Source organism: Peromyscus maniculatus, chromosome 7 (assembly GCF_049852395.1).
Source record: "Peromyscus maniculatus bairdii isolate BWxNUB_F1_BW_parent chromosome 7, HU_Pman_BW_mat_3.1, whole genome shotgun sequence".
NCBI lineage: Eukaryota > Metazoa > Chordata > Mammalia > Rodentia > Cricetidae > Peromyscus > Peromyscus maniculatus.
Genome location: NC_134858.1, coordinates 112,813,793 through 112,827,138, shown reverse-complemented (window position 1 = coordinate 112,827,138; position 13,346 = coordinate 112,813,793). Strand labels below are relative to the sequence as shown.

The 13,346-nt window shown below is 45.8% G+C and overlaps 1 long non-coding RNA gene across 2 annotated transcripts; it reads left to right on the top strand.

The window, feature by feature from the left end:
• Nucleotides 1-274: 274 nt before the first annotated feature.
• Nucleotides 275-13,020, top strand: LOC143274361 (uncharacterized). Of its 2 annotated transcripts, XR_013052986.1 has the most exons (5): nt 275-479; nt 1,116-2,261; nt 3,168-3,351; nt 7,660-7,984; nt 12,659-13,020. It is a non-coding gene; the product is annotated as an uncharacterized LOC143274361 (long non-coding RNA). The 2 variants fall into 2 exon arrangements; XR_013052985.1 differs by having other exon boundaries at nt 275-2,261.
• Nucleotides 13,021-13,346: the final 326 nt, after the last annotated feature.

The following is a 13,346-nucleotide window of genomic DNA, read 5'->3' as shown; positions in this document are numbered from 1 at the left end:
ATGGTCTCAAACACTAGGGGGTGACCTCTGACCTCCATCCAAATGCTATGGCATGCATGCCTGTACTCACACACATGAACATGTGTACTTGAACACACACAGAGAGAGAGAGAGAGAGAGAGAGAGAGAGAGAGAGAGAGAGAGAGAGAGTTAAAACACAAAGTTCCCAGGTGAAGTACATGGCATGATCCGTGTGGGTATATGCACAGTGTATTAGTCATTTTCTTTGTTGCTTTGCCACTCAAGAACAAGCAGCTGAACACACAGTGTGTATTTTGGCTTTTACAGCTTGAGGGTGAGGTCCACTGTTGGGGGAAGGCACAGTGACAGGTTGGCTTCCAGCTGTGGCATCAGGAGACTGAGGCTGCCTGTTCACACCTGGGCAGACCAGGGATGCCAGAGGTCAGGAGGCTTTCTCTCTTTTCTCTTTCATTCAGTCTGGGAGCCCCGTCCATGAGCTGGCACTGCTCACTTTCTAGGTGGGTCTGCTCCCCTCCATTAATCTTCTCTGTAAGTGTTCTCACAGAAGCACCCAGAGCTGTGCCCTCCCAGCATCCTAAACGTTTATTAACGGTCAAGTTGGCGATTGAAATTAACCATGATGTGTGGGGAGGCCCGTCTAGAGTATACAAGATAGTGTGGGTGGGACTACGGACATGTGAGGATGGCAAGCATGAGAGAACCCTGGTCACAGATGGAGCATTGTACCACGAAACTGATCATCGCTGGAAAGTGGGGTTCAAGCTAAGTTCATCTGACTATTAACGAACTATGCCTGGGGTGGTCTTAGCTAATCTTTGTGCTCATTATTAGACATCATTACACTAGATATAGCATGTCCTGTCCCTAGAATTGCCTTTCAACAATTCTAGGAGAAATGAGGATGTTGAGAAAGGTTAAATCATCTGTACAATGAAAGTGGGGGGGGGGGGAGTGCTCACGGGCCCCTCTAGCAGAGGAGAAATGGTGCCCACGCAGCTCTTCTTAAATCTGTCTTAACAATGCAGACCGGAAGAGATGCCCTTTGGAGTTAGCAGGGGCTCTCTGGAGGAATAGAGCTAAGAGCATGAGGATATGTTACAAACGGGACTTAGGTGATGGGCTGTGTCGTCCAGTGATGACCAGGTGGAGAAGCTGAGAACCCGGTAACTGATCCTTCCATGAGACTATACACATCAGCAAGCCCAAACTGGGAGCTGAATGGTCTAGAAGATTCCTGGGGAGCGGCCGGTCTTTGGTCCATGGTGGCTAGTGGAAGAAGCTTGTCTCTGATGCCAGTGATGGTTTGTGACAACAGCTGTGACAGCAGGGTAGGTGCCCTCACCCAGGGAGAGTGAAGGGAGGGAAGCAAAAACAGCCCTGCTTTCCCTCAGACCTCTTCACATCTCTGCAGCTGCCGGAAGTACTGCCCACTCTGGGAGAGGCTCTTCCTCCTTCCGCTAGTCCTTCAAGGAAATACCACCCAGACCTAGTCAAGCTGTCGCCAAGATGGACCACTTGACCAGCTCCCGGAGAATTCTCTGCCTCCTCATCTGCACTTGTGACGGACGACTCTGAAGGATGAGTGGACTCATCATCTCAGCTCCGAGTTTTCGTGTTTTGCTTTGGAGAGTTCATTTGCAGTGCTAAGACTCACCATTGGTCAGAGTGCAGAGAGGAAACGTCTATGGAGTGCTTAGCCCTAAATGAGACATCCATATCACACAGCCACCCCTCCAAGGCTCAGGGAGGAGGAGGAATTCAGATCGTAGAATCCAGATGTTGGAAGGAGTGCTGCAGAGCAGTGCCTTCTAGATATGACAGGGGCACCATACTCTTGAACTCACAGCTGCTGTGGTTGCCGACACAAGACCTGCAGGAAATCAAGCCAGACCACATTCTGTCATGGACAGAGGAGGGACTCACAAGGCCCCACCTTTAACTGGACAGCTAATGGCAGTTGATGCTGCCAGGGTCGGGCAGGGGGAGTCAGTTTTCTTCAGTAGTGTGACCCCATAATAGGCTGTCAATGTTCAGTGAATGGAGCATCCATGCATATATGGTTATAACTGATTGGACTCAGGTTATAAAAGAGAGAAAATAAAGATTACATAAAAGTTAGGTGGGAGGATTGGGGGAGGGTGTCCAGGAGGAGTTAACGGGGAGGGAGGTATATATGATCAAAATATCTTGTGTTTTTAGTTTCTGGAAGAATGAATTAAGAACCAAATGAACACACCAATATTTAGAGGCAAGAGAACAGCAGCACCCTTGCACACCAGGTACAACTGCAGATCGCACATCTCTGCCCACCTGCAAGGGCTTTCCCGTAACCCGATCCTCTATGGACAAGTCACAGGCCCACGGTACTCAGCCAATCAGCAGGCAGCAGTGCTCACTCTGTCACCAGTCATGCACTGGACGCTTTGTTAAAGCTCCTGTCAAATTCAGTCCCCAAATCATGCTCATGACTGATGTGGCACTTAATAAGCCATATAGACAAATTGAAAATACAAATCTCTTGCCAGTGGTGACTGTGGCAGACATCTCTGCTGGTCCCACGGGGTGTTCTGGGTGCCACTCATGTTCTGTTTCTTCATCTGGATGCTGGTCACACATGTGCCTGTTTGTGAGGATGCGTAGTAGCTATGCGTTCCTTGTCTGGCTGTTTACTGTGTTTTAAACACATCCTTCAAACATATCACAGAAGGGGCAGGCATTCTCCTTCAGCTACTGCTTCCAATTTCATCTTCAAGCCTTGTTGTGCAAACCCAGAATACTTCTGCTTTCTCCAAACTCCCCTCTGATTGCCCTGGAAAGATGGTCTCACTCTGTAGTCAAGGCTGATTTAGAATTCTCTATATAGGTTAACTCAGGCTGGCCTTAAACTCACAGCAATCCTCCTGACTCAGTCTCCCCAATTCCAAGATTACAGGCATAAGCTACTGTGTCCAGCAAACTGTTTTCCTGAATAGGAAAACCCCTAGGAAGCAGGATGTTTGCCGTGCTACAAATGAGCTGGAGGAATTTAGGAAAATCTCCTCTCAACCATTTCTAGTTCTTGAACCTGTCTCTAGGCTCAAGACGTCAAGCCCCTGATCTCTCTATCAGAATCAGTAAACCTCCAGACTGGCGGGTCAAGGAGAACGCAGTAGTTTAAAGTAACAAGCTCTTATTCTCCCTGTGAGTCTTCCGCAGGTCAACCTGGAAGACTGTTGATCTCAGCTCAGCTCACTGGTGTGTCTACAACCCAGCTGTGGGCTGGCTCATCGGCTCGGCTGATCTTAGCTCCACTCTCCCTCCATGCCCAGGGTTGTATGGCTGGCAACTGTTCTCCAAAGGCCTCTGTGCCGCCGTACATCTCATTCTCTGGTAGGCAGCCTGACCGTGGTCTAGGGCAGTCAGCAGGGAGTCAGGAAGGAAGCCGAAGTATTCTAGGGTGCGCAGCAGGTCTAGTGACCTAGAGACCAAGTAAAACCATGTGCAAGGTGGGTTTAAATGACAGAGAGAGAGATGCCCTCTCCCGAGCAAGAGAAACTGCAGCCATAGGGCAAGGGACCATGGAGTTGGAGAACCAAAGACTGGACACTCTCAACACAAGCCATCTACCTGACCCAAGGCCTCACCTGCCTTGAGTCAGAGCTGCTCCCCAACACTGCCTGCGGCTGCCCCCAAGCTCAGGCCAAGAGAACCCTGCAGGTAGGCTGAGAATTGCATGATTCCAGCAATCACTGGCCTTCTGCGCATCCGGCAGTGTGAGTGGGGCTTGGTAGTCCACCCACAGTCTCGCAGGCCCTTGGCGATGGGACTAGCCCTATTGGAGGCTCACTCGGGACTGCAGGGATTGCTATCAGAGGTGACAGGAAGAGGAAGGCACAGCAATCAGCAGGATGGAGAGGGAGAGGCGGAGTGTCCATGTCTGGATCTAGATGCAAGCTGCACTGTCGAGCCATGTGGAGTTTGTATCAAACCCCAGTTCTTGAAAATCCCCTGTGTACACTGGCTGAAAAAACAAATGGACCAAATTCTTCATCTCTCTCTCTCAGTATATGTCTGTTTGCCATGGAATACTGTAGGCCTATTACCATACCTTCTGACTCTAGCTGGTGTGTGTGTGTGTGTGTGTGTGTGTGTGTGTGTGTGTGTGTGTGTGTGTGTGTGTGTGTTTATACATGTGTGTATACATATATGCAGGTGCTTACACCCATTTATGTACATGTGGAGGCCACCTTATTTCACTATATACTTTATTCTCTTGAGACAAGGGTTCTCTGTGAACTTGGAGTTTGTTGTCTTTCAGCAGGGTTGGTGGCTACCAAGCAATCCTCTTGTCTCTCGCCTTCACCTTTCCTAATCCAAAGCAGTGGGGTTACAGGTGCAATGCCATGGCCATGCCCAGCTTTTTACATGGCTGCTGCAGATCCACACTCAGGTTCTCATGCTTCTGCAGCAAGCATCCTTACCCACTGATCCATCCTCCCAGCCCCTTGGCTGGCCATTGATTGACAGTAAGATACAATGGGCTTGTTTTTGCCAGATTGTCACTGTAACTTGCATGGCTCACAACTGGGTAAGATTGTTGAATATTTTTCTCCCTCTGTAACATGAACAGAATTTTCTAGCACTATAAAAGCTAGCCACTAGGGATGAAGCTTCCAGGTCAGGACCTGCATGAATTTTCAATGTCTAGTTGAAGATCCCACACCTATGCATGTATAGGCAGGACTATGTGCACTTGGTAGGATGAGAGAGAGAGGGAGAGAGAGAGAGAGAGAGAGAGAGAGAGAGAGAGAGAGAGAGAGAGAGAGAGAGAGCACACATGAAGTTTGGAGGGAAAGTGAAGGGAGGGAATGGAGTGGGTTTGATCAAAGCACATTATTATATACATACATGAAATTCCAAAACAATAAAAAATTTATTTTAAAGATGCCATGGAAGCAATAGTGGGCCAGGTCTGACAGAATCTCAAAGGGTACACAATTCCATATTCGATTTTTAATTTTTGCCAGCACAAAATAAATAAGTGTAAATAAATAGTTTGCCAACAAAGGAGAAAACCAATGTGGAAAGAACAAGCATTCCAGATATCCTAGCTGAACTAGACCCCCCCAGAGCAGCAGCTCCCCCAAGCCCACAGGAGAACCCCTCTTCAAGTCAGCAGGGCAGCCTACCCAGCCCACAGCTGACCACAACCCTGTAGGAGAGCTCAGTCCAGGCCAGAACTTTCCAAGGCTTTTGCTTCTCTGGTGTGCCCATGTGGCAGACTACATTGATTTTTTTTAAACAGACACCTTTGCAGTTTCTAGGATAAATATGGCTTGGTTATGTTCTGCTGTTTATAATTATTGGATTCAATTTGTTGACTTTTGCTAAATAGTTTTTAAAGTTTTAAAAATCTGTGTGTGCACACACATATATGCATGCACACCAGGGTGTGTATACACACACACACACACACACACACACACACACACACACACAAAACTCAGATGACAACTTACAGGAATCTGTTCTCTCTTCCACCACACTGGTCCTGGGACTTGAACTCGGTCCATCAGGCTTGACAGTAAGTGCCTTCATCCACTGAGCCACCTCTCCAGCCCACCTTTATTCTCTTTATACGTGTGGTCACTGCCACAAACATTCACTGAACATTGCTTTAGCTGGGACCTGATGTATTTTTATCTTCTCATCTTCATTCATTTCAAATTACTCTCCAACCAACCTTAAGGTTTCCTCTTTGACTCAGAGATTACTTACTAGTGTATCCGAGCTCTTCCCCTCGCCGCTGACTTTGGATCTGTGGATTTCCAGCTTTGCCGAGGAGCACTGGCCTTGTCGGCCTCTCCTCTCAGCTCTGCGGCCTTGTGCTTTATGCATTTTGGGATCTCCAACAACAGTAATAGGTTTGTCTGCTTCTCTTTGCAGTTTGGTCTCTTGCCTCATTTATTTTGACCCTCTGTTGTAAGGCAAGGCACATTAAGGATGGTTTTCTTTGTGTGGAGAACTATTTCCTTTATCATCATATAACGCCTGGCCTGTCTTCAGCCTGGCTCATTTTCCTCTCTCTCAACTCTGCTTCGTCCAAAATTAACATAAGTACTCCCAAATTGTTTTGACTAGTGTTAGCATGACTTATCTTTCTCCATCCCTTCATTTTCATCTATCTGCTGCTTTACGTTTAAAGGAGATTTCTCATAAGACAATAAATAGCTTTGTCCGATGGTTTTCACCCGCTCTGTCAGTCTGTCTGTCCTTTAACTGATATATTTAGGCAGTCGTATTTAAAGTGAGCCTGACATATTTGAATAAATGTCTACCAGGTACATACTCTTTTTTTCCTATTCCTTGCCTTTGTGTCTTTTTAAAGACACGTATACACAATTTAAAATTAAAAGAAGTCTTTTGTAAAAAGAACAAGAAAATGTTCTAAGGGCTGGAAGATGGCTCAGAGGTTAAGAGCACTGGCTGCTCCACCCAGTGACCTGAGTTCAGTTCCCAGAATCCTCGTGGTGGTTCACAGCCATCTGCAAGTTCCAAGGGATCTAGCACCCTCTTCCGTTCTGTGGGGCACCGGGCACATGTGTGCTGCACAAACACACATGCAGGCAAACACGCACATAAAATAAAATACACCTTTTTTTAGCCAGATACAGAGTTCTAGGAGGATGGCGTTTTTATCTCGGTCACTTATCTCCCTCTGCCCATCTAGCTGTGCTTATCTGAGGGGACACAGGATGTCGTCCCCACCCTGGTCTGTAGGGGAGGTCTCCTTCCCCTGCCTTCTGTCTGTCTTTGAGTTTCTGTAGTTTGCAGGTGACATGCTTAGGTGTGACCTCTCTTTTTGCATTCCTGTGTTTTTTCTGCGGGGGAGGCATGCCATCATGCATGCATGGAGGTCAAAGGGCAGCCCCGGGAAGTCGCTTTCTCCTTTTACAGTGTGGCTCCATTTAGCTCAGCGGGCGTGGCAGCAGGTGCCTTTAACACTGGACCATTTCACCATGCCAGATGTAACTCCTGGAAGTGCTTATCTCCCGGTGCTCTCGAGTCATTCTGGACCTTAGGACGTGCTCCACCACTGCGACTTCAATCTGTCTTCCTGTTGCTTCTCTTTTGCTCCTAGTGTCTTATTCGGTATACCCCGGCCTTTTGTGACTTTCCTAAAGGTCTTCTATTCCCAGTCCAGGTTTTTTCTTGTTTGTTTTTTTTGTTGTTGTTTGTTTTTGTTTTGTTTTGTTTTGTTTTGGTGTGTGTGTGTGTGTGTGTGTGTGTGTGTGTGTGTGTGTGTGTGTATTAGTGTTCTGCCATGGGTTTCGGGTCCCCTGGTAACAGTTGTGAGCAGCCATGTGAGTGCTGGGAGTTGTTGAACCCGGGTCCTCTGGAAAATCAGTCAGTGCTCTTAACTGCTGAGTCATTTCTCCAGCTCCTATTCCAGAATTTAAAAAATACTTGTATCCCGCCGAGCAGTGGTGGCGCATGCCTTTAATCCCAGCACTTGGGAGGCAGAGGCAGGCGGATCTCTGTGAGTTCGAGGCCAGCCTGGGCTACCAAGTGAGTCCCAGGAAAGGCGCAAAGCTACACAGAGAAACCTTGTCTCGAAAAACCAAAATAATAATAATAATAATAATAATAATAATAATAATAATAAATAATAAATACTTGTATCCCTTTGCTTTTCAGTTCCAGAAGTTTCTGTCAACCTATCTTTAAGCCCACTGAGTCTTTCCCCAGCCCTGTCCCACTGGCTAGTGAGCCACAGAGGGCTTCCCCTCCTTCCTCTCCTACAGTTCTCACCTCACTTCTGACATTTTATTTGGAGCTCCGAGGGTCTGCAGCTCTCTGCTTGCATGTTATCAGCTTGTCTCATTGAAACCCTCAGCACAATAATGGGAATCGCATTAATTCCCGGGGTCTGAATCTGGACTTGCTGTTTGCCTTTCCTCCTTGGACGTGCTGTGTTGCTGGGATTCGACTCCTGACTTCAAAGCCCTTTCCTCCTCATCAGGTCAGTTCTACAGGCACCCCGAGGCCTTCACAGCCAACCCTCTCTCTGCATCAGATCTTCTGGAATATCTTTCTGGATTTCTATCTTCCTATTCGACTCTGTCTGGAAAATAGATGGAAGGGGGAAGGAAGCCTATGTAGTCTCTGGGGGTGCCGCGTACACACAGCTGTAGGATTTCTCATGATTGAGATGGGAGCAGAATGTCTTGAGAAGCATGCGACCTAAGGGGCCGGAGAGGAACTGAGTTTATCACTGCCCAGCAAATGAAAAGAGGAAGCGGTTAATGAATTGCTCAGCCCCTTATCCTGTTTTTAACTGCACTGTTCAGCATTAGCACAGAACTCACAGCTATCAGAACTAAGCACGGACCCTGTGTCATGGAGTGTGATAAGGGAATGTGCCCCCACCATGGCCACCAGGCGACAGATGTGCAGTGTACTATTGCCACACCCAGGCCAGCAGCCCCATCCTGTAAAACTGTAACTCTGTACTCTGTCAAGTATAGACAAAAACGAAAAGGAGGCTGAGGGAATGGCTCACTTGATTGGTCAAGTACTTGCCATGCCAACATGAGGAACTGAGTGTAATCCCCAGAATCTACAGAAAAAAGCCAGGTATAATGGAGCACATTTATAACCCCAGCATGGGGGAGGTGGAACCAGGCAGATCCCTGGTGCTGGCTGGTCATCCAGCATGGTCTACTTGATGAGTCTCAGGCCAATGAGAGTCTAAAAAAAAAAAAAAAAAGGTGAACACACACACACACACACACACACACACACACACACACACACACACACACAACCACCACCATCATCAACAACAACACAAGGAACATGGCTCCTGAGGAATGGCACCCAAAACTGACCTCCAGCATTCACAGGACACATAGAAGAACAACTGCACTTGTAATCATACCCATATGCACATGTACCCACTGCTCGCACATATACATGCAAACATGAAATTTAAAAAGAAAATCACAATTGATCTTTGCCATTGGTTGAACAAACTATATGTTCTAGTTAATTATGACTGTCCACATGACACAGTTTACAGTCATCAGACAGTTCAGCTTCAACCGAGGAATTGTCCAAATCAGATAGCATGTCTGTGGAGATATTCTTGATTATAAATTGATATGGGAGGACCAAGCCCACTGTGGGTGGTACCATTCCTAGGCAGGTGGTTCTGAGTTGTAAAAGAAAACTTTAGATAAGCATGGACCTGTAAGTAAGTCACCAAACAGCATACATCCATGGTTTCTTCTTCAAGCTCCAGCCTTAAATTCCTGCCCTGACTTCCTTCAATGATGGATTGTGCCCTGGAAGCACTAACTGCATAAACCTTTTCCTCCCCTGAGCTGCTTTTCATTGGAGTGTTTTATCACAGCAACAGAAAGGAAATAAGATCACTGTTGTACACTTGTATAATGGAATGTTGTTTCATACTTAAAAATGAATCGCCGAGCTTACAAAAAGAAATGGGTGAGCCTTAAATACGTGAGAGAGAGAGAGAGAGAGAGAGAGAGAGAGAGAGAGAGAGAGAGAGAGAGAGAGAGAGAAGCCAACGTGCAAGGGCTCTGTATTCTATGAGTGCAAAACTGGGGCATTTCTGAAAAGGCAAAGCAAGCCAGGAAGACATTCCAGTTGTCAGGAATCCGAGGAGGAAAAGACAAACAGGCAGAATACAGAGAGTGTTGAAGGCTATGAAACATTTTATGATTCAGAAATATGGGATTCCTACTCTACACGTTTGTCACAGCCCATACAACGCACCACGCTGAGACCTAACCTGGCTATAAACTGTTAACCTAGGACTATAGTGTTTGTCTTTGATTTACTTTGCAGTACTATGCTTTGAACCTTGACCCTCAAATGTGCTAAGCAATTTCTCTATCACAGAACTGTATCCCCAACCCTCTTTGTATTTTTTACTTTGAGGCAGGGTCTCATTAAGTTACCCAGGATGGCCTTAACCCATCATGTCGCCAGACTGTCTTTCAACTTGCGATCCTCCAGCCTCAGATTCCTGAGTCTGAGATTATCAGCCTATACCTGTATATTATTTCAACATTGACTCATTGATTGTAACAAATGTGCCTCTTTGGTTTGGGAATGTTAATAGCAGGAGTTGAGGGAGTGGTGTTAGGGTAAAAGTTCTGTCTACTACCTGCTCCATGTTCTAAGAACTTAAAACTACTATAAAGAATCAAGTATAGGCTGGGCAGCGGTGGTGCACACCTTTAATCACAGCACTCAGGAGGCAGAGCCAGGTGGATCTCTGTGAGTTCGAGGCCAGCCTGGTCTACAGAGCAAGATCCAGGACAGGCACCAAAGCTACATGGAGAAACTCTGTCTCAAAAACAAACAAATAAACAAATCAAGTATAAGACAACCTGTGGATTTTCTCCTTCTGCTGTGTGGGTTACATACACACACATACACATGTACACAAATAAATACATAATGTAATTTTTAAATTTTAAATTTAAATCAAATGTAATAGGGTTGAGGAGATAGCTCCATGCAGTTCTCAACCTATAAGTCACGACCTCTTCAGAAGTCATACATCAGATGTCCTGCATATCAGATTTTACATTTCAACTCCTAACAGTAGCAAAATTACAGTTATGAAGCAGCAATGAAATAATTGTATTGTTGGGGGTCACCACAGCATGAAGAACTGCATTAAAGGGTTGCAGCATTAAGAAGGTTGAGAACCAGTGGTTCCACAGGTAAAGTACCTGAGTTCAAATCCCTAGATCCCACATAAAGCGAGGCTCAGTAACACATATCTGTAATCCTAGTGTTCCCACCAGGATATGGGAGGCAGAGAGAGGAGAAGCCCCCAAAGCTCATAAGCCACATAGCCTGGTGTACACAGCAGCTCACACCAAAGGGACCGTGTCAAAAGATAACTGGTACCCACGGCTCTCCTCTGCCTTCCACATCTGCCCTCCACATGCACTTTGTAGCATGCATGCACCATGCTCTTACATATGAACACACACACACACACACACACACACACACACACACACACACACTTTTTAAAAGTCAAGTATATATTTGAAAAAAATAACTGTTACATTTACCAGGACATTATACAAAAGCTGCTCAAGGCAGAGTTAGAGCATTTGGTTTATTCAACCATTTAATGAGAAAATCAGCTTTTCTCACCAAATTTCTTCCTTCCATGTATTTCCATGGAAGCCAAAAATTAAGATACTGCTATTTTAGAACAGTCTGTGGAGTTGGAGAGATGGCTCCATGGTTAAGAGTGTATATACTGCTCTCACAGAGGAACTGAGTCCAGTTCCTAGTGCCCATGGTGAGTGGCTCACAGCTGTTGTGGAATATTAATTTAAGATATGTTACATTCGTTTATGCTGTGGAATATTTGCTTAATAATGCAAAGTTGTGTTGCATTCTTTTATGTTGCATTTGTTTAACTCTGTAAAGCTGTGTTACTTTGCCTGTCTAAAACACCTGATTGGTCTAATAAAGAGCTGAACAGCCAATAGCTAGGCAGGAAAAGGATAGGCAGGGCCAGGAGACAGAACATGAGGAGAAATCCAGGGAAGAGAGCAAAGAGTGAGAAAAGGAGAGGAGGACTCTAGGGCCCTGCTACACAGCCACACAGCCAGCCACGAAGTAAGAAGGAAAGAAAGATATGTGGAATAAAGAAAGGTAAAAAGTCCAGAGGCAAAATGTAGTTAAAGAAAAATGGGGTAATTTAAGTTAGAAAAGTTGGCTAGAAACAAGCCAAGCCAAGGCTGGGCATTCACAAGTAAGAATAAGCCTACATGCATTTATTTGGGAGCTGGGCAGTGGGCACCCAAAGGGTAAAACGGCCAACCACATACAGCTGCCAGTAACTCTCGCTAAGGGGATCCAGTGCCTTCTCCTGGACTCCGCAGGCACCTGTGCTCAGTGTGTACATATGCACATATACTCAAAGTTTTTTAATCTTTCTAAGGCCATGTGTGGTAGCACATGCCTTTAATCCCAGTACTCAGGTAACAGAGGCAGGCGTATCTCTGTGAGTCTGAGGTCAGCCTGGTCTTCAGAGTGAGTTCCAGGCCAGGCAGAGCTACACAGTGAAACCCTATTCTCTAAAGAAGGAAAAGAGGAGGAAGAGGAAGAGGAGGAAGAGGAAACAGCAGACAGGACCAGGACTGCTCCTTACAAAGTCTTTTAAATCTTATGTTTTCTAAAAATTAATCTTTCCACAGATGTCACAAAAACGAGGTTAACAATACATTCATATCTACATATCTATATCTATATATCTATCTCTCTATATAGAAATAGATACATTTACAAAGCATTAAAGGAACACAGGCCAATAGGCACATGCCGTCTTAGAGTGCAGTTTTGAGAAAAACAACCCTTTCTCTGTGCTAAACGGAGATTGCACGGACTTTCAGAAGTGAAATTAAATGAGGGAACGATAGCGTGCTTGAGCTGTTTATTATTTGTGCCAATCTAGAAAAGTACATTAGACCCCAAAGGAGAAATGACTATTGCATCTGAATGACAGTGTGTTTATTGTTTATTGCAAGAAAAAAATGAACTAGGCTTACTCCATGAAACTACATTTTGATAAATGTTGCTTAAGACAACCAAAATAATTATATACTTTTTAATGATCTGAATTCCCTCCCACTAGGTTTAGCCCAAGTTTCTCTTCTGAGCACGAGAGGCCAGCTCAGACTGCATGAGCAAAGGGAGGCATTCAAAGGGTGGTAAGCCGCTCATAAAGTCCTCTGGAGAGCCAAAGAACCAGGCCTGAGCTATGAAATGAGATTAGCTTTGCTATAAAATTCACACCTGCAAAAAATTGGTGGTCTCCAGCGAAGAGTCCACGTGCCACAGCAGAGGAAGAGCATGGTGGTCCAGGAGGCTTGGGTGACCTCGTGCCTCACTAAAGCTGTCCCTGTCACTCCCTTCTCACAAAACAAATCGATGCTTGTGCTGTGTGTCTCTGTCATTCCAAGAGACAGCCCCCCACCTGCCTGCCACAGCACAGTGACTGCAAACGTGTGGGGAGGAGGCCACTAAACAGCTGCTGACTGTAATAACACCTGAAGTCATCTCTGCATCCAGTACACAACTCAGGAAATCCGGTATACAACTGGGGAAATGCTTGACAGTGCTGAACCTCTCCCTTCACTCCTGAAATCCAGCTTCCTGCCTGGCTTTGTTGATCTCAACAGTGAGAATAAGACCACTACCATAATTTGAGCCAAATTTGAAGCAAGCTTGACTTTTTTATTGGGGTGCACCGAAGAGCTAGCCAGAGACTGTCTCCTAAATCGGGTTAAAGACAGCAGCTCCAAATCCATTACCCGGGCCCC